Source organism: Cicer arietinum, chromosome 2 (assembly GCF_000331145.2).
Source record: "Cicer arietinum cultivar CDC Frontier isolate Library 1 chromosome 2, Cicar.CDCFrontier_v2.0, whole genome shotgun sequence".
Taxonomy (NCBI): domain Eukaryota; kingdom Viridiplantae; phylum Streptophyta; class Magnoliopsida; order Fabales; family Fabaceae; genus Cicer; species Cicer arietinum.
Window position 1 is genome coordinate 8790012 of NC_021161.2, and position 25780 is coordinate 8815791.

The following is a 25780-nucleotide window of genomic DNA, read 5'->3' on the forward strand; positions in this document are numbered from 1 at the left end:
TATATATGTAGTTTTAAATCTAATATGGTTTCTCAATTCTCATCCCAAATATCAATCAAAATGCGAGATTGTGTAATCTTAAGTCATTTTCTAATATGATTACGACTTTATAAACTGAGTCAAAATTTATTCTTAGGTAATTTTCTTTCTCCATTTACTCATCTTCTATTTTTTTTTTTAATCTATGTCTTTTAATTCTATTTTAATATGGACAACACATTTTCTTTTAGATACAAATCATTTCCTTTCTTTAACTAAGAGCCTGTTGAACACTTTTGAATTTTTAAACCACAAAATGATATTTTCAGTTCCTTTATTTTTTTTAGAATTTTAGTTCAACTATATATAATAGATAACTAGATATAAACAAGTGTTACGGTATACTTTAACAAGAGATTACAATGTAAAAGAGTATAACAAATTTGTTTTGGTAGCAGTTCGACCATAAACACTAACTCATGCATCTCTACATTAAAAAAACTAACAATAAAAAACATAACTATTATTACAAACTTAATTTCATATTAAGTTATTATTGGTAATTCATTACATTTAAATACATCACAATATTTTAATTACATTTTAATAATTAAAATGTAACAAGCATCTTAATACCACAAAGAAAAAGAAAAGACAAACAGTTAAGAAAATACAATTGATTCATATTTATAGTCTAACGCGCTTCGAATAAAATGATTTTGGTGAAAAAAAAACATATGATAAACCAAAAAAAAACTAACCTTATCTGTAAAGAATAATCATTTTCTATAATTTTATACCATAACTTTGCATAGAAATTAAAAAACTAAGAATAAAAGACGTAACTATTATTACAAATTTAATTTCATATTAAGTTATTATTGATATTTCATTATATTTAAATACATCACAATATTTTAATAGTTAAAATATAACAACCATCTTAAATAACCAAAGTATATAATTAAAACATAATCATCATAATTTAATTTCATTACTCTATGATTAAAACTCACAATAAAATATATAACTCTTATAACAAATTTAATTTCATATTAAGTCACTCCTGGTAATTCATTATACACAAATAGATCACAATATTTTAATTATATTTAAATAATTATAACATATCATCTTAAATGACCACAAAGTATATAAAAAGTTAGTCATCACAACTTAAAAACCAATAATCAATTAAAAACAAACAATTTGGTTTAAACGAAAATAAATAAATAATATTGAAACAAAAATATTTATATAAAAATTATCAATATAATTGATAAAACATTCAAATAATTTTAAATGTTTATTTATATATTAAAAATCATCAATATACAACTTTTATACCTTTTTATTATTATTACTGCGTCGATACATATATTTAGCATGTATGTAATGCAAAAATAACAATTAGTCAATTTAATAAGTGATTTTGGTGTCTTTTTCTCTTAATAGTTATCCATGCATGTATTTACCATGAATATTTTTAAAATATTTTAAAATATGGCAGAAAAAATATTATAATTTTAATAATTTCTACATAATTTATATACTTTTTTTCCTCAATTATTTATATACTTTAATAAAAATAGAATATGCGATTATCAATTATATAAATTTTCACTTAAATCATGGTTAATGTTTTATGTGAATGAGATGTCACTTAAATGGTAAGATTTTGATATTACATACAAAGTTTAAATTCAACCAGAAATGCTTGTAAAATGGTGAATAGTTCTACTTTGATTAATAATAATTTTTTTTATCCCTAAAAAAACATTAAATTTTTATGATTAAACTTTTGCAATACATTGTTTTTATCATATTATTTCAGAAGTAAAAATTCTTATTCAATTACAAACTCTACAATTTTTCTATTTCATTTATTCTTCTTATAACATTACCTATTTATAAAAATAATACATTAATAAATTATATATCGCATTAAAAAATTTAAACCGTGCAAAACGCGGGTAATATTCTAATATAACTAAGATAGAAGATAAATTATGAGCAAATAGGGGAGAGAGGGGAGAGATAATAAATGATAAAGAGAAGATAGAAAATAAATATGCAGCAAGGGAGATATCAGAGAAATAGGCAAGAGAGATAATATTTATTGTGTATTTATATCTCTCTTTCACATATCTCCCTCTTTGATCTTCTCTCTAACCATGTCTCTCTACTCACTCTTATCTCATCTCTATTTCTCCAATGTATTATCTTTTCTCTAAATCATAGATTTCTCTCTCTTTCGCTCAATCTCTTATATATACTACAACTGGTCTCTATTATAAACATCATTTTGAGAAAAAAATTGTTCGTAAATATAAACACCCTTTTTATTTATTATTTTTTCTAATACACTCCTTACTAAAACAATTAATTTATCTAAAAATATGAATAGTTAAATTTAACACATTAGATTACAAATGTTATGTTAGGAACTTAACACATAAAATAAACATATTAACTATCCTATAAACTTTTCTTAACAAGAGAGAAAAAAGCAACATAGACTTATAATAAATAACGAAAGTAGTATATATATATATATATATATTATATTATATAAGGGATCTATTTAAAAATTCTCAAATAATTCAGGTGTGTATAGAGTAATTAAACCTTCTTCATATTGTAAGTTTTATTTCTAATTATCTTAGTAACGGAAGAAAAATCTCACATTTTAAGCTATCATTTTATTTGTGAATGCATTTTATATTTTTATTTGTTATTTGAATTAATTTTATTCATTTATAAAAAAGCATGAGATTAACTTAAAGTAAACAATTGTGTACCTTTAATAAAATACAATTGTTCGATCTATTTTTAAAACTCCCATTGCTTGTCTATTCAATCTATTTTTCTTTTAATAAGTTGTAAAAATGAGTTGCCGCACACGTGCTAGGCGAGATGTTTGTTTGACAAGATAATGGGGTTTTTTTTAATTTAATTTTATTATTATTTCTTTTTTTAAAATTAATATATATATATATTAAAATTTATATGTTAAAATACTTTAGGACGCATATCCGTTCTGCAACCATCTAAATGATGATTTTTTTTTCTTTTCAACAAGAGGTCGCATTCTTGAGATGCAAGCGTCCACTAAAAATTAAAATAAAAATTTAAAGTTTATAGATTGTCGCATTTCGGATATACGACCTCCTACTACACACTATAAAATTACCTGTCATGTAGTCGCATTTCGAAAATACGATTTTTTAAAGATAAAAAAAAAAGACATTTTAATATAAAGTATAATGGTTTTTTTTTTTTGAAAAAGAGTATATATATATATATATATATATATAAAGAAACATATACAATCATCTAAATTCGGTGTATTTTTGTTTTTATTTATTTTTTATCATTTCCCCACTTTAAATTAAATACATAACAATATTCACTCGCCTTACATCGCCTCCAAGTTTTATGCTAAATGCAAAAAACAGAAATAAATGACTTTTTACATAAATATATTTTCTTTATTTATTGAAATGTAATTGCAATTATGTAGTCATAATCATGTTCTCCATTTATTTAAAAGAGAACAAAGGATCCGAAACTTGCATAATAATACAATTAACATGTTTCTAAGTTTGTCAAAGAGGGTAAAGTGCGATAAATAAAACATTATTTTTAAATTTAAGAGTGTTACATTGGTGCGCAGAAACACCCTAAATCATCGCACCTCATAATTAAAGGAAAGTTACATCCTGAAAAACCAATGCAAAAAATAATTAGTAGAAATGCTAATAATTTTTTACTTGCGAAAAAAAAAACATTAAAAAGAGCGAAAGAAAATCTGGACTTACTATAGGCTTTCGTTACAACAACAAAAGGGGAAAGAAGAAGAACCATAGCATAAACCAATTTGAGAAAATTAGCCATGATATTTTTCATTTTCAAGAAAAAAATAAGAAAACTCTGTGAACAGTTTAAACTTTAAAATTCCAAGGCTCGATTTACTGCAATGAATGCTAATAACTACTCGATCCTGTCCTATATATAATATATTTTTTGGAGAACTATTTGTTCTCATATTCTAAGAAAAAGTTATAATTTAAAAGTATTTTTATTGTTTAAATTACTTTTATCTTAATTTATAATATTTATCTTTTCAATATTTTTTTATCTTATCTTTTTGATATTATTAGTGGGTATTTAATGTGTTAAATGTTTTAATATAAGTTTATATGCAAAAAATAGTAAAACAATTAATAAATACATTGACTTTATGATGTTTTTGTTTGTTTTTCTCTCGTATAAAAAGAACTAGAGTTAATATATAGACTAAATACCACCCGTGCTCCCTTAACTTAATTTCAGTTTTAGTCATTTATTTATTTTTTTTCAATTTGATCATTTATTTAAATTTTAAGTGACAATTTGATCATTTATGTTTTAAAATGTCAACAATGTTATCCTTATGTTTTGCAAAAATTCAAAATATTCATCAAAAATTTCAAACAAAACCCATAAAATTAATTATCATCCTCAATATAATGTAATTTCATCAAATTCATAACTTAAATCTTTAAATAAATTCACATTTTCATCTCTAACAACATCAAATAAAGAATGACAAATATGAGTTTATTTGAGGATTTGAGTTACGAATTTGATGAAATTTATTTTATATTAAAGAATATAATTAATTTTATGGATTTTGTTCAAATTTTTTGATGATTTTTTGTAAAAAAAAGGATAACATTGTTGACATTTTAAAACATAAAAGATTAAATTGTCACTTAAAATTTAAATAAATGACCAAATCGGAAAGAAAAAAAAGATAAATGACTAAAACGTTAACTGAAATTAAGTTAAAGGACTCGAGTGATATTTAGCCTAATATATAATTGTAAGATACCCTCTTTTAGATAAAAACTATCTAAATGTCTTTTAAACAAGTCGGTGTATCATATTTTTCTTTGGCACACATAATTCATCATTTTTCTAATTTCTGTGAATTTTTTAATCATTTGAAATAATTGATCATGACAAATATTCTTTTTTTTTTTAATTACAACTTTTCATCATTTTATTTGAAATCATTGTTTTAACAAAAATGCTAAATTTATCCTTTCTCGCTTTTACTAATTTATCAATATATAATTTATCTTTCATTTATTATCCATACAAGTATTTCAAAGGTCATTGCTCTCATTCCCTACAAGATAAATCCATACAAGTGTTCCAAACGTCATTGCTCTCATTCCCTATAAGTTTTAATGTAAGTTAAAAGTTTTTCAAACAATTTGTTTTTTTTTTTAGAAAAACCAAATGAGATATATTAAAAAAAATTATAAGTACAAGGTATGTCAAGAAAATAATCGTTTACAAAAATATTAACGAAGAAAAGGACAAAAAACACAGAAAAATCATAGACCAACCACAACTCAAGACTAAGATACAACTCCTAAAGCAACAAACAAAGATTGGGATGGAGACACCATTGATGAACATCATAAATAAGACCTTTGCCTCTATATTTAAGCCAACTCCACGATAACATTTGAACATTCTCCAAAACTTCCACCAAGCAGCACTTTCAACAAATTATCTTTTATATGCACCTCTTTTCAGCAAATTATCATCCTTGAAAAAGAATAACAATGCACTAGTAGTTCTTCCTATTGAAACACATTTCTACGTTAGCTCCACCCTAGACCTCCAACTTCCCACCTCAATCTACACATACTAGCCATTGAAATATTTTATTAAGCATAATATCAAATAATTTTTTAAACCTCACTCATAAATTCTCTCCATATAATCAAGGGTCACACCAAAACTTGTTTTCACACCATTTTCTACCCTTTTACCTAGATTGTTCAAACTACTCCCTTGCCACCCCTTTCTTAACTCTAAATATGCTTCCACCAACCAGAAATAACATTATAACACCTTAAATCATAACCCTCGTGTTGCGTTAAGAACACACTTAAAGCAAGTGTACTTTATCGTATAAATAGTATATAAGATTATCATATCTATAAGGATTACTCAACAAATATCAAACTAATTAAGATTATTTAGATCGACAATAATGATTGAATTGTTACAGTAACAAAACAACTAATAACAAGGAATTAAGAATAAAAGTGTAAAGTTTGTGGTCAAACAAGAAAAGCTTAGAGTCACGGCTTCACTTGTAACTTTGATTACCCCCGATTCTAGTTATATTCGAATTCATTTATTTTGATTCAATTACCGGTCCCATTACAAAAGCTATTAATTCCTCAAAATATCTAACTAGAAACGCAACATCTTAATTAGAAATAAACGTTTAGCGAAACCTATCCAACCTATTTCTGTCTTTTCGAGTTGAATGAAAATGTTTATGAAAATGATGAAAAATGTAGTTCTTACCCCTTCCATACCTTCAACCCTCACACCATCCACCTCAATATAAAGAATCAAATTTCTTCTCCTCGTATCAGCCCCGACTCCATGAAAATATTTAGAAATAACGTCTCCGATTTTCAACCAAATAACCATTAATTTATGCCATTGAATTATATGATCAATCTGAGACAAAGACATCAACTACAAGGAGATAAAGTGCTTTTCAACAATATTTACACCATATGGGAGACCATTCTCACCTTTGAGATCCAATCTATTCACATCATCCTTCAACACCTTAATTTTAACCATCCAAATTACAATTACGTTTCTAATGCCACTCATTCAAAGATAATTTAATGCCTTTTAATTTTTTTTTCATAATAAAAGCACCCACCCAACAAAAGTCATACTTTTCCATTGATGTTGAACAAACTCAAGGTATTCCTAAATACACTAAAGTTATCAAAGTCACCAACCACCAAAGTTAGAGAATCCATTTTCATCTCAACATTATCTTTTAAAATAACTCAATTCCTTCGATCCCGCTACTCAAAGAATAAGTTGACATATAAATTACTTGATTGTGAAATTTCCAATGACATGCTTTTCAAACTCGCTTCTTCTTTCCTATCGTTGAGTATAATTTTCCTTTGAGATCTTTATCTGACAGTCTTGCAATATTCTTCAACTTTACAATTTTTCTTTTGCATCTATTCACATTTGGAAGTTGAATGGTTGATTCGTCACAAATATTCTCAAGCATTGGATTGGCAAACTTTTTATGTATTGCTTCTGATAACTCCCCCTTTTCTTGACTTGAGGTGAGGAACAAACCTCTTTAACACAATTTTCACTCCCAAACTTCTACTGAACACAAGTACTAGGTCTCTCCACATGATTACTTTTAACCATCTCAATATTAAAAAATGTAGTTTCCTCCTCATTTGGTTTGTCTAACACTTCAAACCCACAATCTAAATTAATCAAATGTTGTTGCTCTATTAGGCCAATTGTAACACATAGTAAGCAGAGTATAACAACTGTGGTAATAATGAAAAAGTTTTCATATTATATAAGAGAATAAAATACTATAATAAATAATAAATTGTCCAAAATAAATGATGTTATGAAATCTTTAAAATAAATCCTTACAACTAAAATACTTTAATAGTCAAAATATTCCAAATTGTGCATTTAATAACTAACCAAAATAAAATACGATATAGACACTAGGTCTACTTATTCTTAATCTACTAACTTAATATTAGGAAATTACTCTTTTCAAATGAGGTAGTGCTTCTCAACTGTCAACGTACTTTTGCTCTTCTTATATTTTGATATTGTTCTCTCTTTGGAGTTTTTAATGCAATATTTTTTTTCTTTATATATATATATATTTATACTAGTAACGATTTGTCTATGAATGCTACACTTCCTCAAATAACCAGTCGGTGGTTTCTAGGGGTGTTCAAAAAAACCAAAAACTGAACCAAATTGCCGAACCGAACCGAACTGAACTGGTTTAAGAACCGAACTGTTTTTAAACTGATTTTGTAAAACTAGAACTGAACCGAACCGGTTTTTCAATTCCAAAAACCGAACCGAACTGGTTTTTTGTTAAAAAACCGGTTTTTATTTCAAAAAACTTGAACCGATTTTTTTTTAGAAGTAATTAGGGGTAATTATGTAAATTTTGGCCTATATGAACAAAAAGATTTAAGTTAAACCAGTTTGGTTCGGTTCAAAATAATAAACCGGTGCACCACTTTTATAAACCATTTCGGTTCGATTCTTTGAACTGAAAACCGGTTCAGTTCGGTTTTTCCAAACTGAAAACCAATTCGGTTCAATTTTCAAATGGTTCTAGTTTAGAACTGAGCTTTGCCCACCCCTAGTGGTTCCACCTAATAGGAAAAGAATGAGTTTCTTGCAAACGTAGTCATATAAACTGATCATCTATGTTTGCTATTTGAGTAATTGGTTTTTAAAAAAACATGTATGTCTTGATTTTTGTTGTTATGACTACTTATGTATATGCCAACTATTTCACCATATAAATTGTGTGGTTTGTTTACTTATGTGACGGTAGCATGCAGATGGTAAGCTAGTTAATCCAATATTTGGTTACAACATCGGAGTCTATTTTGAGGTTAAATCGGAGGATAATTGATTTTATTACACATCTTGCATATTATAATAATAATAATAATAATAATAATAATAATAATAATAATAATAATAATAATAATTTATAATTTAGATTATATTAAATTTCATTTTTTATAATTATTTCTAATATTTGAATTTAGGATGTTTTGTTACACCCATGATTGTTTGTCTCCTCTCAACCATTTTTGGGTTGGTTCCGTCATTACAATTGACTTCACATCTAGATGACCGTTCCTAACCCACACTTATTCCATGTACATCATCCTCTAGCCCATCATCCACTGCGAGAATTATACTGTGCACCCTTCACTTGTACCTCTCATTTCTATAGAAAATATCATATTGTTTTACTATATATGTATAAAACAATCAAAAAAATTTACCACTCCATTTCTCACCCTCCATTCGAAAATCATAAAATCTTCCTAAACATTCAAAAATTTCAAACTTTCAAAATATAAAAAAGTGAGTTTTATTGACATTTTCGAAAATTTCGTTAAACATAAAACTTTCGAAACATAAAATTCCAGAAATTTTAGACAATTTCGAAACTTTTGATAAATGTGAAAGTTTTGAAAAGCAGTTTTCTTGGATTTTATGAAAGTTTCGAAACTTTTGATAAATTTAAAAGTTTCTAAATACGTTTTTCTAAAATTCATCAAAACTTTCAAAAGTTTTGATGAATTTAAAATCTTCGAAACACAAACTTCGAAATTTTCAAATCTTCGAAACTTTCAAATTTTTGAATTAATACAATTTCGAAAATTTCAAAACATTCAAAACTTTCGAAAGTTTCAATTTATGACAAATATTCGAAATGTACATAATTATTTTAATAATAATTAAAATTTTATTTTAAAAAATAGATTTATAATATTATTATTAATTAAATTTATTATTCTTTTTGAAATTAGGTATGAGTAGAGTTGAGGTTCCTGCTTCAAGAACGATTATATATTCTACAGAAAATTCACTACCGATCAGGTATTATTACTGATAATCAACCCTCGATCAAATTTTTATTATAGATATATATTTGATGTTTTATTTGAAATATATTTTGTAGGTATTTCCCTCTCGAGAAGCTGTATTTGAATGGGCAAAAAATATTGGAAGGAAAAATGGAATTTCAATTGTTACCATTTGATCAGATAAAGCAACTGCAAAGAGGGAAAGAAAAGACAAATTAATTTTAGGATGCGAAAGATGAAAAATTAATGTTTGTTTTGGAACACACAATCATGATTTACTTGATACTGTAACCGATCATTCATATTTGAGGCATTTAAACGAATAAGAGAGGAAATTTGTCAATGACATGACAAAGTACAAGTTTGCACTAAGATTCATTTTGAATGTTTTGAAAGAGAGAAATAAAGCTAATCTCACAATTCCCAGTCAAATATATAAAGCAAGAAATACTTATCGATCATCTTTGAGAGGTTCGTACACATAAATGCAACATCTGTTGAAGTTAATACATCAAGAAAATTATGTGCATTGGACAAGAAGATGAGATAATTCAGATGTTTTGAGAGATATATTTTGGACGCATCATAATTGTATAAAGTTGTTAAACACATTTCATTTTGTTTTGATATATGATAGCACATACAAAATAAATAGATATCTGAAATTTAGACACAGTAAAGTTCAGCATTGGGTTTTTATTCCAACACAAAAGTTGTGGCTCTAATTTTTAGTTTTTCAACGCCTGCTTGCATGCATCAATCCGATATACTGAGCTCAAGTTATGGCCTACAGAGCGAGCAGGGGTCAATATGCAAATAATAAAATTAAAATTCAATTTCGACCCAAAGTTTAGAAACAAGCTAAAAAATTAATAAGTTATAAAGAGTTTTTAAAATGCCACAGGAAAAAGCTAGAAACACTTGCCAAATACTTTGATCATTGCCTTATAAGTTTAAGACTTAATGGTTGAATTTTACATTCCTTACAAGACAAATGTATATCCACATTTATCATATATATATATATATATATAAGGAAGGCAACACGCATGCTGACAAAGTTGCTAATGTTGGTTTTTATAATCGTCGTTTTATTTGGTGGAATTTTTCATCTCATTGCATTTAGAATGACTTTTACTTTAATTGATATAATGACTTTGACCCTTGATTATCACGATGTCTATTTTTCCGTGCTACACTCTTTTTTTTTCCACTTTGATTTTATTCATTTGCATTTTTCAATTAAGATTTTGAATAAGACAAAGTTGTTCATCCTTGGCATTTGCATTCTAATCCTTGCATAAAAAAAAATTGTTATAGGTAACTTGCACTCCTTCTTTCTTACTTTTATACAAAGTTGTGCAGCCCATGTTTTCTCTCTAGAACATTTGATTTCTAATTATCTTCGTAAAGGAAGAACAATCTCACATTTTTAGCTACAATTTTGCTTGTGAATACATTTTTTTATTTGTTAAAATTTTAATTAATTTTACTCATTAATAAGAATATAAAAAAATTGTTTACATTAAACAATTTTTATGAAATATAAAAATATCAAAAAATTATTTTTATTATTTTTCAAAATATATCTACATTAATTATATAAAAATACACAATATTTTTACAGAATAAACGAAATCTCAATTCTTTTATAAAATTTATAGGAAGAATTTATAAATCAATATAAAGACTAACTAATTGTACAATCGTAATATAACGGGTTCGACGATAGAAGATGATAGTTTTTTCAATACATTTATATATTTTGGACAAGTTATTAATTAAAGTCTCAAAATATGAAATAAAGAATTTGAAATACATTTTTTTTTTCTTCATGTAAAACAACTATGCTAATCTTTTACAAATTTCAATTTCATTACACTCTATATATAAATATTAAAACTCCGTTATTATTTTAATGCAATAGCTAATTGCAATTATGAAGTGATATTCGATGTTTTCATTTTATTCTAAAAGCAAATAAAGGATAAAAATGCATAATACAATTAGCATGCTTTCAACTTTTCAAAGAGAAGTGCGACGCACAAATCATTATTTTTAACCTTAAAAGGGACTCATGGGTATATTGCAGAAACACCCATACGGATCGCAACACATAACTTGAGGATAATAACAGCCTGAAAAATCAATGGAAAAAATAATTAGAGGAAACGCTAATTACTATTTAATTGCAAAAACAAAATCAATGAAAGATATATGTATTGTTGAGAAGTCTACGAGAACATCAACAAAACAAATATTTCATAATCTACAAAAAAACTTTGATACTACATCTCAATATAAAATTTCAAAATAATGAATATATGAGTCATTACTTTTATATATATATATTCAACATTTATTATATTTTAAATGGATGTGACACTTAATCACAAATACTTAATCCCAACATATATAATATAATAAGATAAAGAAAAACATTAAAAATAGAGAAAGAAAAAATGAACTAACGAAGGCCATTTGTTACAACAAAAAAGAGGAAATGAAGAAGAGTTATAGCATAAACCAATTTGAGAAATTTACTCATAGTTTTTGCATTTGCAAAGAAGAGTAGAAAATTTTGTGATCACTTTATAATGTAAAATTCCAAGAGATTTTCTGTAGAATAATTCGGTCCTATATAATAAGAAAAAATTACAATTTTAAAGTGTATTTGTTGTTTAAATTTCTTTTAAATTTAAATTTATTATGTTTGTCTTTTCAATATTATGTATTGATATTTAATGTTTCATAATTTCCATAAGATTTAAATGTCCCTCAAAAAAATATAAGAGTTTATATGTTAAAATAGTTAAAAAGTTAAAAGAATTAATGAGTACATTAATTTTGGATGTTTTTGTTTTTGTTTTATAAAAAAGACAAGAGATAGTAATTCTTCTATCTTAAAATAATTGAGTTATTTATTCATTTCATACATATTAAAAAAATATATCAATGAAAAAGAAAATATTATTTTGACTAAATTATTCTTATTAAATATTAGTGAAAGATATTATATTGAAATAATATAAATAGTATTAATTAAAAAATACAATTAAAAAAATGTGTATTGACAATTGAACGAATAATTTATTTTGTGACAAATTCTTTTTGCAAATAAATTAATTATTTTTTAGAATAGATGTAGTATATGATTACAAGATACCCTTTTTAAATAAATCATATCTAAACATCTTTTAAGGAGATCGATGGATCAAGTTTGACTAGTGCACTTAATTTATCATTTCTAAATTAAATGAATTTTTTTTTTTTTTATCATTTGACAACTATATAGTATAAGTATCTCAAATAAAAAATTAAAAATGTTCGGTGATCATGACAAATAATATTTTTTTTTATCCACATTTAACTATTTTATTTATTTACTTATTTATTATATGTTAAAATAGTTTTACACACATCCAATGATTACTAATTATATTTTTGCATAAGTTTATTTTGCATTTATATTTTTAAAAACAACATTAAAATGATAGATTTTTATTGAACATTAGTTTAAAACTTGGTTTTATTGTAATTTTGATCCTTCTATTTTCACCAAATCATATAGTTAGTCATTCTATTTTAAAAGTCGATAGTTTTGGTCTCTCTATCAAATTTTTGAAAAAAATAAAATAACGATTTGACATATTTTAAATGATATGACATACTATTTTATACTATAGAACCATATAGATACATTAATTTTCATATGTAATTAATTAGATTACAAAAATGGTTTTTTTTTTTTTTTTTTAAGTTTAAAGTTAAATTTTTAGAGAGTTTTGTTGTGATTTCATGTGTGTTAATCATTTTACATCATTGTATCATATTCACATTATTTAGTTAAGCATGTCAAATTGCAATGTTTTAGTTAGAAAATTAGAACGAGGGATCAAAATTGTCATATTTTAAAACAGGAGACCAATTTTATGAATTAATAAAAATAGGAGAACTAAAATTGCAACTAAACCTAAAATTATTTTAGACTTCCAATAAATGTCTCGTTATCTAATATATTTAAGCATAAATGGAATTTACACTAATGTATAAAAGTTAATATATGTGAATGAAATATGGAAATTGCATGATTTAATTCATATTCTCAAACACGCCAATTTTATGATAAACATTTGCGTTAATAAGTGATGAGAACCTAAAATGAGCTAGTTAGGAAGAAAAACAAAGAATATTTAAGTCAAAACATTATAATAGTTTTTTTAGTTTCATTTGTGTTTAATTTAAATTATAATAATTTTAGTTAAGTGATGTAAGTCCAATATGAGTCTAGAGTAGTGCATTTTAGGAATATGGTAAATTTGGATAAATTTGAAATAAATTAAAATTTCTCTCATGAGAATGGTGAATGAGATGTGTGTCCTCTTTGAGTTCTTGAATTAGAACTTACTTGAATCTTATCAATGACTTTCTTATCATTGTGGCGATTTTACATTGACTTATCAATCATCATTGATTGTGGGGCTTTCTCCATCTTCTCCATCTAACTTGTGTTTGTTTATTTCTTTTTTCTATTCATTTTTCTACTTTATTTGCCACTCGGTTAGATCTTCAATCTCATGTGGAAACACCAAAATCCACATCATTTGATATTCAAAGCATGTCACTAAGTGGTAATCTTTGTTAAAAATTTATATTTTAGTGTTTTATGTTCTTGAGGTATTTGCAATTTTAGTTTCAATTTGTTGCATTATATTCAAAATCTTGTTCAATGTTGAATTATTTGTTGTTTATACGTGTCATAATATGTGTATGAAGGTTTATTTAGGTGATTAGTTGCAGTTATTCTGGTGAAATTTTGAGTCCTTAGTTTCTGTTTTCGAGAAGAAAAAAAATCTGGATTCAATTTCATAATCTTCTTCACTTACAATTATTTGATCCAAAATTTCACTTGTAAATTTGTTTTTGGTGTTATTTCTTCGATACATGTCCGATTTTGGAAATTCAAAAACCTAAATCAAGTAGCAAAATGAAAATAATTCAAATATGCAGAGAAAAATATGAAAAGATAATTCATGTGAAAGATATATTAGAGATTTTGTATTACATCCGGAGTATATGAAGGATCTTTATGAAAATGAATATACAAAACAAACAAGAAAAGTAGAGAGGTTAGCATTGAGAGAGAAAAAGAAAATCAAAGAAAATAAAGAGAAAGAAAAAACAAAGTTAACTTTGAGAGAGAAAGTGAAAATTAAAGAAAAGAAAGATGAAGTGGAACAAAATTTAAGAAACAAAAAGTAAGAAATTGAGTCTAACTATTTTTATCACAAGGTAGTTTTTTCTTTTTATATAATTTAATAAATTTATCTTCAAAATAATAAAAATTAGTTGGAATTTTAATATAAATATAATTTGTTTACAAAGATATTTTTTCCATTTACATATAATATATACCATATCTTTATTTGAAATATCTTTAATATCTAACAAATAAAATAGAATTATGATTACTCATTATTATTATTTTTTAATTATTATTTATTTACTTAGTATTTTTAATGGATAGTTTTAAATATAAAATTGTTTCATTATTTATTTAATAATTTAATTTTTTTTGTTGTAAATTTATAATATTTAAAAGACATAATTGCTTCTGCAGTCCTTTAACTTAATTGCAGGTAACACTTCAGCTCTTTATCTTTTTTTTTTTTTCTTCTTATCGATTTAGTCTTTTATTTAATTTTAAGTAACAATTTGTTCCTTTATATTTTAAAATGACAACAATGTTATCCTTTCTTTTCAAAAACATAGAAAATTCTTCAAAATCTTCCAACAAAATCCATAAAATTCAATACCAATTTCAAGAAAAATCATATATTAATCAAATGCAATACTCAAATATTCAAATAAACTCATATTTTCATCTCCAATAATTTCAAATAAAGAATGAAATTTTGAGTTTATTTTAAGATTTGAATAATGAATTTCATGAATTTTGCATTATATTGAAGATGATAATTAATTTTATGGGTTTTGTTTGAAAATTTTGATGAATTTTTGTAAAAAAAAATGATAACATTGGTGATATTTTAATACATAAAGGATCAAATTGTTACTTAAAATTAAATAAAAGACTAAATTGAAAAAAAAAAGACTGAAGTGTTACATGAAATTAAGTTAAGAGATCGCGATAACAATTATGTCTATTTAAAAATATAATAAGTTAATTGGAAAAAAAAGTAAAAAAAGTAAAAAATAAAATAAATATAAAATAATATTATATTTAAAACTATCAATTGATACTACTAAATAAGCAATTAATTAATTTTTTTTAAATCATGAGTAACTAAATAATTCTATTTTATTTGTTATAATATAAATAAAGATATGATATATATTATATGTAAATGACATAAATACCATTGTAAACAAATTATATTTATTTGAATTTTTAATTAATTTTCATATTTTTATATTTTGAATACTAATTTATTAATATTTCATTTTTAAGTTTAAAATCAAATTTTATTAATTATTTTTATACTTAAATTTGATTAGATTTACATTTTTGTATTTTAAATTATATTTTATAAATTATTTTTATATTTTTTTTATATTTCAATTTGATATTTTAAATTATATTTTAGTAAAGATAATTATATATATATATATATATATTGTGTAGATCAATTTCGATGAATTATCGTTGTCCTTCATGCTTTGAAGTTTTATTGGAAATTAATTTTTGAATCTTGGTTTAAGATAAATAATTTGTTGGATCTAATTTCTAGAAATATGATTAGATTTAATAGTAAGAAATCAACTGTGCTTAATTCAAATTTCTTTGTAAAACATTTGAGGAATCGATATTTAATAAAGAAGGTTAATTTCTTATCTCATTATGGAATTAGTAATGCTTGATTGGTGATGATGATGTTATTTATGTGTATTAATGATATGTATGTTGAATCATGAGAACACAAGAAAACAAAGTTGGTGAAATTTAATTACAACACTTTTATCTCACTATTTTTACCCAATATTAACTCTTGTTGTCACTTTGTTAATGATCTTTAATCAAAATCAATTTACTCTGAAATCTATAAACTTTAAATTATAGTTGTTGTTGAACGGTGTAATATCTCTTAAGTCTTGTGCATGTGATAACATTTTATATTACTTAAATGGATAGATTAATACAAACCAATCATCCAATCATCTATCTTTTGGAAAAGAGCAACAAGAGTATGAATTAGGAGTAACAGGCCTAAATTGGATTCAATGGCTGATTTCTTTTTAGAAGGGTGTCAGAGTTTGTTAGATAATGTTATTATATATTAGTAGTAAGGGTATTTTAGACATTTTTATTCTTTTGTATATATATTCATTGTAACCCTATTAACTCAAGTTTGGTTCATTCTATGTTATGAAACCCTAGAATGGTTGTCTCTCTTCTTCCTCTTTTCATTGTTAACATGGTATCAAAGAGCTTTGGTTGATTTTGGGATCTACTATAAAGAAGAGAGAGACTATTTTGATAGGAAAAGCAACCACCAAAAGAGAAAAGAGAAGAGTAACCCTATTCCCGATTTTGTTAAATCAGTCTCACAAAAACATCGATTGCGCATTCGTTAACTGTTGGATTGGGCTGATTTGGACAACAGATTCACAATATTCAGGTCTCTGTCTTCAACGGTCGGATTGGCGAAACGACGTATGGAGGGGGAGAAATCGTGCTCGCACAACACCAAATTATCCCTAATTTATTTTGTCTCAGTGATTGTGTTTGTCGTATTTTCCTGTCATTATTTGTTATGGCTGGTGCTAAGGATGATTCTCTTCAAACACATTGGAAAGTACATTGTTCGAAATTGGGGAGAGCACATAAGAAGAATTTTAGGGGGTCATCGTCCAATGTTGTTGCTTTTGCTCCTCCTACCATTGGCTCTAGTTCTAGTTCTGTATACTCATTTGAGATTGCTTCACAAATATCTGATATTGCATAACAACTTCAAAAACTTCTTGCCACTCAATAACATGTCATGTCTGCCACCTCTTCTAAAGGTTTGAACTCCTCTGGTATGTCAGGTATATCTCCTTCCATATGGATTCTTGATTCGGGAGCATCTCATCATATGACATACGATGATAAATCTTTTGTGTATGTGAAACCTGTCTCGTTTGTGTCAATTACGACTGCTGATGGCACTCCTATGCCACTAGCAGACGTTGTGTTTCCACACCTAACATGTCTCTTTCTGATGTTTATTATATTCCTAATCTTACTTTGAGTATTGCTTTTGTTAGTCAAATATGTGATCTCGGTTATTCGGTTATGTTTTCTTCCACTTCTTGTTGTGTGCAGGATCCACATTTTAGGAGGATGATTGGGACAAGCCATAGATAGGGGGACTTTATGTTTTGGATGACCTGTGACTCCCATATACTGCAGCCTCAACAACTACTACTGACTTATTATCTAGTTTCCGCTTGAATTCCATATCTTCTAGTTTTTATTTATGGCATTCTAGCCTTGGACATGTTTTTGCTTCTAGGTTAAAATATTTGGCTTCCACTGGAGCCTTAGGAAAGTTACAAACCTGTGATATCTCAGATTGTTGCGGTTGTAAACTTGCTAAAATGCTTTCGTTGTTATTTAGGTGGTGAATATACCTCTAATAATTTTTTTGAATTACTTGCTTATGATGGCACCCTCCACCAAACATCTTGTACTGATACTCCTCAACAAATGAATTTGCTGAAAGGAAACACCGTCATATTATAGAGATTGCTCGTTCCCTTTTGTTGTCTGCTTTAGTTCTAGTGAGTTTTGGGAAGAAATAGTTCTTACTGATGTTCATGCTATTAATATAATTCCATCCTCTATCATATTAGGTTTGTCTCCCTTTGAAAAATTGTATGCTTCTACCCCTGATTACTATTCTTTGAAAGTTTTTGGTTCTACTTGTTTTGTTTTTCGCCCTCAAGTAGAGCGCAATAAATTGTCTTCTCGTTCAGCCATGTGTGTTTTTCTTGGTTATGAGGATGGTCAAAAGGGTTATCATTGTTATGATCCTCATGCAAGAAAACTTTATGTATCTCGTAATGTTGTTTTCCTTAAGCACATCCCTTTTTACTCTATTTCCTCTGATTGTCAGATTACTAAAAGTTATGAACTAACCCATATTCATCCGTTTGGTCCTAATGATTATGCTTCTAGTGATTGTAATGCTGAGAATTGCAGGAACAATACTAATACTCCACACGATGACATCCCTTTTGTCCCCGCAGCTGTCCAACCACCTCCTGTGATTGTTGATCCTCCTCGTTACCCCTCTCGTCAACGTAAGTCTAATCAGTTACCTGATTTTGTCTATTCTACTAACTCAACTTCGTTTATTTCTTTCTTAACCTCTATTCACAGTTTGTCTGAGTCTTCTTCCTATAAAAAGGTTGTTCTTGATCCTCTTTGGCAGCAGGCTATGGCAGAAGAACTATCTATATTGCACAAAACCAATACTTGAGAATTAGCACCTCTTCCTCCTTGAAAATGTGCTATTGGGTCTCGTTTGGTATACAAGATCAAAACTAAGTCTGATGGGTCAGTTGAGCGCTACAAAGCACATCTTGTTGCTAAGGGTTTCTCTAAACAACATGGTGTGGATTATGAAGAAACTTTTGCTCCTGTAGCCAAGATGACCACTATTCGTACTCTTATTGTAGTTGCATCTATTCGCCAATGGCATATGTCCCAAATGGATGTCAAAAATGCTTTTTTAAATGGTGAGCTTCATGAAGAAGTCTATATGGTCCCTCCACAAGGAGTTTCTCATAATCAAGGGGAAGTATGTAAGTTATAAAAAGGCTCTATATGGTCTTAAACAGACTCCTCAAGTTTGGTTTGAGAAATTCTCTACTGTCATCACTTCTCTTGGTTTCCGTTCTAGTGAACATGATTCTGCGTTGTTTATAAGGTCCACCACTTATGGTTGCATTATAATTTCTCTATATGTTGATGATATGATTATTACAGGTGATGATGTTAGTGGAACCAATGGGTTGAAATTGCAGCTAGCCAAACAGTTTGAGATGAAGGACTTGGGAACTCTTTGCTATTTCTTGGGGATTGAAGTTGCCTATTCTCCATTACGCTACCTTCTTTCTCAATCCAAGTATATTGCCAACATTCGTGACCAGACTCGTCTTTCTGATACTAGAGCAGCAAATACTCCTCTTGGGTTGAATGTGAAATATGCTCCCTCGGATGGTGTTCCTTTACCAGATTCCACTTTTTATCGTACTTTGGTTGGCAGCTTAGTGTATCTTACGATTACCACACCTGATATTGCTTATGTTGTTCATGTTGTTAGTCAGTTTGTTGTTTCTCCCACTACAGTACATTGGGCAGCATTTATTCGGATTCTTCGTTATCTTCGAGGAACTCAATTTTAAAGTCTTCTCTTTCTGTCGTCATCATCATTAGAGTTACGAGCTTATTCTAATGTTGATTGGTTGGTGACACCACATATCGTAAATCCACCACATGGTTTTGTGTCTTTTTTGGAGACTCTCTTATTTCTTGGAAGAGTAAGAAACAAGACATTGTCTCTCGCTCCTCTACAGAAACTGAGTATCGTGCTATGACATCCACTACCGCTGAAATAATTTGGTTGCGTTGGCTTTTGTCAGATATGGGTATCTCTCTTTCTGAGCCAATTCCGATGCACTGCGATAACAAAAGTGCTATTCAAATTGCTCACAACTTGGTCTTTCACGAACGCACCAAACACATTGGGTATCTCTCTTCTTTACAGATTGCTGATTTGTTTACAAAGATGCATTCCATTAAACGTTTCCGTTTTTTAGTTGACAAACTCTCGATGCTCCATGTTAATGCATCGTGAGTTTGAGAGGAGATGTTATATAATGTTATTATATATTAGTAGTAAGAGCATTTTAGATATTTCTATTCTTTTGTATATATACTCATTGTAACCCTATTAACTCAAGTTTGGTTCATTCTATGTTATGAAACCCTAGAGTGGTTGTCTCTCTTCTTCCTCTTTTCATTGTTAACAGAGTTGATTGATAAGCCAAAGAAATAGGAAGATTGAAATGAGTGAGGAGGAGGATTTCATTGATCGGTTGTTGTTGCATTGAAGAAGAAGGCAACGTGCGATCTCTTTTTAAGTCACTGGGGGATGCGAATAACATTTCATTTTAAAGTGGAAATGCAGAGTTAGTAAATGCCCACGTCAAATATAAGCAACAATAGCAAAATAAGGGGGTAGGTATCAATCGGGCCTAAACAAAAATATTATTTTCAAAATACTTACTCTAAATTATTAATATTTTTTATAAATAAAATAAAATAATAAATATAATACTAACAATTTATATTATCCGCTAATTAAACATCTAAAAATTATTATACTGTAGCAAGCACATATATATAAAAATGTTAATCATAATTATTGATCAACATTTATTTTAAAATACCATTAATACAAAATTAAGTTTTTTTTTTGTTTTTTTTAAACTTTTTTTAATTAATAAAAAATTTGAAAATACCATTAATACAAAATTAAGTTTTTTTTTTGTTTTTTTTAAACTTTATTTAATTAATAAAAAATTTGAGATGTTAGATGTTGTGGAACAAGGATACTTCGCAGAAGAACAAAACAATGGTGTCCTTCGTAAGCTAGTTGAACTAAGTGAAATTTTGTTTATTATTTCTTTTAGTCGCTGGTATTGTTTGTGTAACTAATGTTAACTTTGTCTTGTTTTAGTGAAAATGACATCATTGCAAAGAGTGATGGTATTGAAAGAGAAAAAGAAGAAGAAAAAGGGTCAACTTCAGCTGCGACAGTGCAATGCCCGCAAGTACGACCTATCTGCTTCGATTGATGTGGTAGCCATATCCCCGATTATGAAGGTTCCCCCCACGAGACAACAATGATGTCAAGGAAGTCTTTGCCAACAATTTGAATACATTGTGGAAAAGATCTAGGGGGAACGTTGAATAGACGCTCCCTAAGGGTGATCTTGTTTTGAATAGTAGAGTGGTGGGCTCGTTGTCGACCTCGTACCTACCCTCAAATTGGTTGAGCATGGGCACTTCTATAATCCTTAGTATTTGTGTGCAACATGGGGATTTGGCGGTGTTGAGGGATCTCAGTCCAATTTGTCATCAAAAGTCTCTTGCAACCAACATTTCTAGGGCTATTTAACTATTGAGAGGTATATCTGTGAAGCTTAATCTTTCGCTTGGTACACACCATTAATATATGAGATGGTGCGTTGTGAATCTGTTTTCTAGCTTACTTATTTGGCGCCAAATTCGTTTGCTAATAAGAGCTTGGCTAGGCACGTGTCCTATTTTGCGTGGTTGTTTAATGTTGCCAACGAAAAGGTGAGAGAAATGTCAATGTTTAATCCCCTCGTTTTCGAGTAGGAATATTTCCCCAATGCCTTATATGTTGGAGGACTCGTCCATGACTATGGTCCATCCTACTCTATATTCTAATGGCGTAGGAGTCATCAAGGAAAAAATCGACGAGGGCTTGAGCCTTAAAGGATTTCCTTGATTCGAATACTATATCGAACTCAGATAGTTATATGGACCATCCAATCATTCTTCACACAAATTCTAGTTTATATACAATATGTATGATTGGGTAGTCAATCCTTACGACTATGGGTGCACGAGGAAATACTGTCTCATTGATTGTGTTGCAATAAGTAAGGAGAGTGCAACTTTTTCCAACTGTTGGTAGACGAGTTCAGAGCCATGTAAGGAATTATTGAAGAAATAAATATGTCTTTATGTTGGTGTAAGCCCTAATGCCAATCTATTTTATATAGATTATTATTTGTATCATGGATTTAAATCATTTATCTAATTTTGGTTATATGTACAAGACATCATTTATTATGGTATTACAATTTAATATAATAAAGTCCTTAGAGTAGATAGTTTATTTAATATAACATCATGTGTGACATGATCGTGTGAACCTATTGAACATTAGAATACTATTCTTAAAGTATCCATAGTCAAAGTATTATTGTAGTACTTTACAGATTGCTGATTTGTTTACAAAGATGCATTCCATTAAACGTTTCCGTTTTTTAGTTGACAAACTCTCGATGCTCCATGTTAATGCATCGTGAGTTTGAGAGGAGATGTTATATAATGTTATTATATATTAGTAGTAAGAGCATTTTAGATATTTCTATTCTTTTGTATATATACTCATTGTAACCCTATTAACTCAAGTTTGGTTCATTCTATGTTATGAAACCCTAGAGTGGTTGTCTCTCTTCTTCCTCTTTTCATTGTTAACAGAGTTGATTGATAAGCCAAAGAAATAGGAAGATTGAAATGAGTGAGGAGGAGGATTTCATTGATCGGTTGTTGTTGCATTGAAGAAGAAGGCAACGTGCGATCTCTTTTTAAGTCACTGGGGGATGCGAATAACATTTCATTTTAAAGTGGAAATGCAGAGTTAGTAAATGCCCACGTCAAATATAAGCAACAATAGCAAAATAAGGGGGTAGGTATCAATCGGGCCTAAACAAAAATATTATTTTCAAAATACTTACTCTAAATTATTAATATTTTTTATAAATAAAATAAAATAATAAATATAATACTAACAATTTATATTATCCGCTAATTAAACATCTAAAAATTATTATACTGTAGCAAGCACATATATATAAAAATGTTAATCATAATTATTGATCAACATTTATTTTAAAATACCATTAATACAAAATTAAGTTTTTTTTTTGTTTTTTTTAAACTTTATTTAATTAATAAAAAATTTGAGATGTTAGATGTTGTGGAACAAGGATACTTCGCAGAAGAACAAAACAATGGTGTCCTTCGTAAGCTAGTTGAACTAAGTGAAATTTTGTTTATTATTTCTTTTAGTCGCTGGTATTGTTTGTGTAACTAATGTTAACTTTGTCTTGTTTTAGTGAAAATGACATCATTGCAAAGAGTGATGGTATTGAAAGAGAAAAAGAAGAAGAAAAAGGGTCAACTTCAGCTGCGACAGTGCAATGCCCGCAAGTACGACCTATCTGCTTCGATTGATGTGGTAGCCATATCCCCGATTATGAAGGTTCCCCCCACGAGACAACAATGATGTCAAGGAAGTCTTTGCCAACAATTTGAATACATTGTGGAAAAGATCTAGGGGGAACGTTGAATAGACGCTCCCTAAGGGTGATCTTGTTTTGAATAGTAGAGTGGTGGGCTCGTTGTCGACCTCGTACCTACCCTCAAATTGGTTGAGCATGGGCACTTCTATAATCCTTAGTATTTGTGTGCAACATGGGGATTTGGCGGTGTTGAGGGATCTCAGTCCAATTTGTCATCAAAAGTCTCTTGCAACCAACATTTCTAGGGCTATTTAACTATTGAGAGGTATATCTGTGAAGCTTAATCTTTCGCTTGGTACACACCATTAATATATGAGATGGTGCGTTGTGAATCTGTTTTCTAGCTTACTTATTTGGCGCCAAATTCGTTTGCTAATAAGAGCTTGGCTAGGCACGTGTCCTATTTTGCGTGGTTGTTTAATGTTGCCAACGAAAAGGTGAGAGAAATGTCAATGTTTAATCCCCTCGTTTTCGAGTAGGAATATTTCCCCAATGCCTTATATGTTGGAGGACTCGTCCATGACTATGGTCCATCCTACTCTATATTCTAATGGCGTAGGAGTCATCAAGGAAAAAATCGACGAGGGCTTGAGCCTTAAAGGATTTCCTTGATTCGAATACTATATCGAACTCAGATAGTTATATGGACCATCCAATCATTCTTCACACAAATTCTAGTTTATATACAATATGTATGATTGGGTAGTCAATCCTTACGACTATGGGTGCACGAGGAAATACTGTCTCATTGATTGTGTTGCAATAAGTAAGGAGAGTGCAACTTTTTCCAACTGTTGGTAGACGAGTTCAGAGCCATGTAAGGAATTATTGAAGAAATAAATATGTCTTTATGTTGGTGTAAGCCCTAATGCCAATCTATTTTATATAGATTATTATTTGTATCATGGATTTAAATCATTTATCTAATTTTGGTTATATGTACAAGACATCATTTATTATGGTATTACAATTTAATATAATAAAGTCCTTAGAGTAGATAGTTTATTTAATATAACATCATGTGTGACATGATCGTGTGAACCTATTGAACATTAGAATACTATTCTTAAAGTATCCATAGTCAAAGTATTATTGTAGTATGACGAAAATAAATATATCGTGATTATTATGTGATTAAACTGATGACCACATCTCACGGGTCATGGATATGAGATTTCAAGTTGTCACATAACAATAAATATTAGGTGTAATAATTATATTGGATTGACTTGCCATGAGAATGCTACATAATTGCTGAGTGAGTGTCATTAGTGGTTCTCATGCGACCATAGCGTGTAGTCATTTGACTTGAAATCGCTATGATCCCTATATGGGGAGTTGTAGGCTTTAAGGACATCAAACGTTGTCTGTATCAGGACAATTATAAAGGTGGTTATTAGGCCTACAATAAATCACCTGCAGGGGTGTGAGTGATGTAGATATGATTCGTCCCTCCTACAAAACATAATTTATGTCTTGGGCTACTTGTTAGAGTGAAACCGTGGAAATGCATGACCATGCTAGAATGGATCAATATGTGATATTGGATCCATTGGTTTTACACATCTACTCTGAGATCGAGAAAAAAATAAATGAGTATTGCAAGAACATTCCCTGGAGGTGAATATTTAAGGGATCTCTATCCGATGATGATAGAGACCATGAAAGTGGTCGATATATTGATAATTGGCAATGTTGACGAACATTCCTTGTAGGTGAATATTTAGGGCATCTCTAGTGGCGAACTTGATCTAGTGATCTGGGTGGGGAACACATCTTTTGCTCAAGTGTGGGGGGATATCTCAACAGCTCCCTTATGGGAGATATTGCATAGTGGTGTTGCCAAACCAACGTTTCAAAACTTTCTAGCGAGTTTCTTGCCACAGATTGTCACATATCTTGATCTCTGTTGCGACGTTGACAGGGATCATCTGTTGGTAGGGTTTAAGCAAATCAAGGAAACCAAGTTCCCATAAACGACACCTATGATCTGTACTAGGCCAAATTGGATGGTCGACTTGATTTCCAAAAAATACTTCATACTCTAAGATGAAGTAGTACCTGCAAACACTCTAATGCTCAAGTAAGTGTCTATTTGTGGAGACTTAGAGGTAGGGTTTGATAGTAGAAAGTGTACCTTTCTCGATTTTGGAAACATTGTTTATATAGAT

General features: G+C 28.4%; 2 long non-coding RNA genes across 3 annotated transcripts; both read right to left on the bottom strand.

The window, feature by feature from the left end:
* Positions 1-3448: 3448 nt before the first annotated feature.
* On the bottom strand, positions 3449-4034 carry LOC105851582 (uncharacterized). Its single transcript, XR_001143332.3, has 2 exons — positions 3801-4034; positions 3449-3701 (listed from the first exon to the last, which is right to left on the bottom strand). It is a non-coding gene; the product is annotated as an uncharacterized lncRNA (long non-coding RNA).
* A 6031-nt stretch (positions 4035-10065) lies between these two features.
* Positions 10066-12139, bottom strand: LOC113785412 (uncharacterized). Of its 2 annotated transcripts, XR_012162094.1 has the most exons (3): positions 11949-12108; positions 11540-11614; positions 10066-10263 (listed from the first exon to the last, which is right to left on the bottom strand). It is a non-coding gene; the product is annotated as an uncharacterized lncRNA (long non-coding RNA). The 2 variants fall into 2 exon arrangements; XR_003471483.2 differs by lacking the exon at positions 10066-10263 and having other exon boundaries at positions 11367-11614; positions 11949-12139.
* Positions 12140-25780: the final 13641 nt, after the last annotated feature.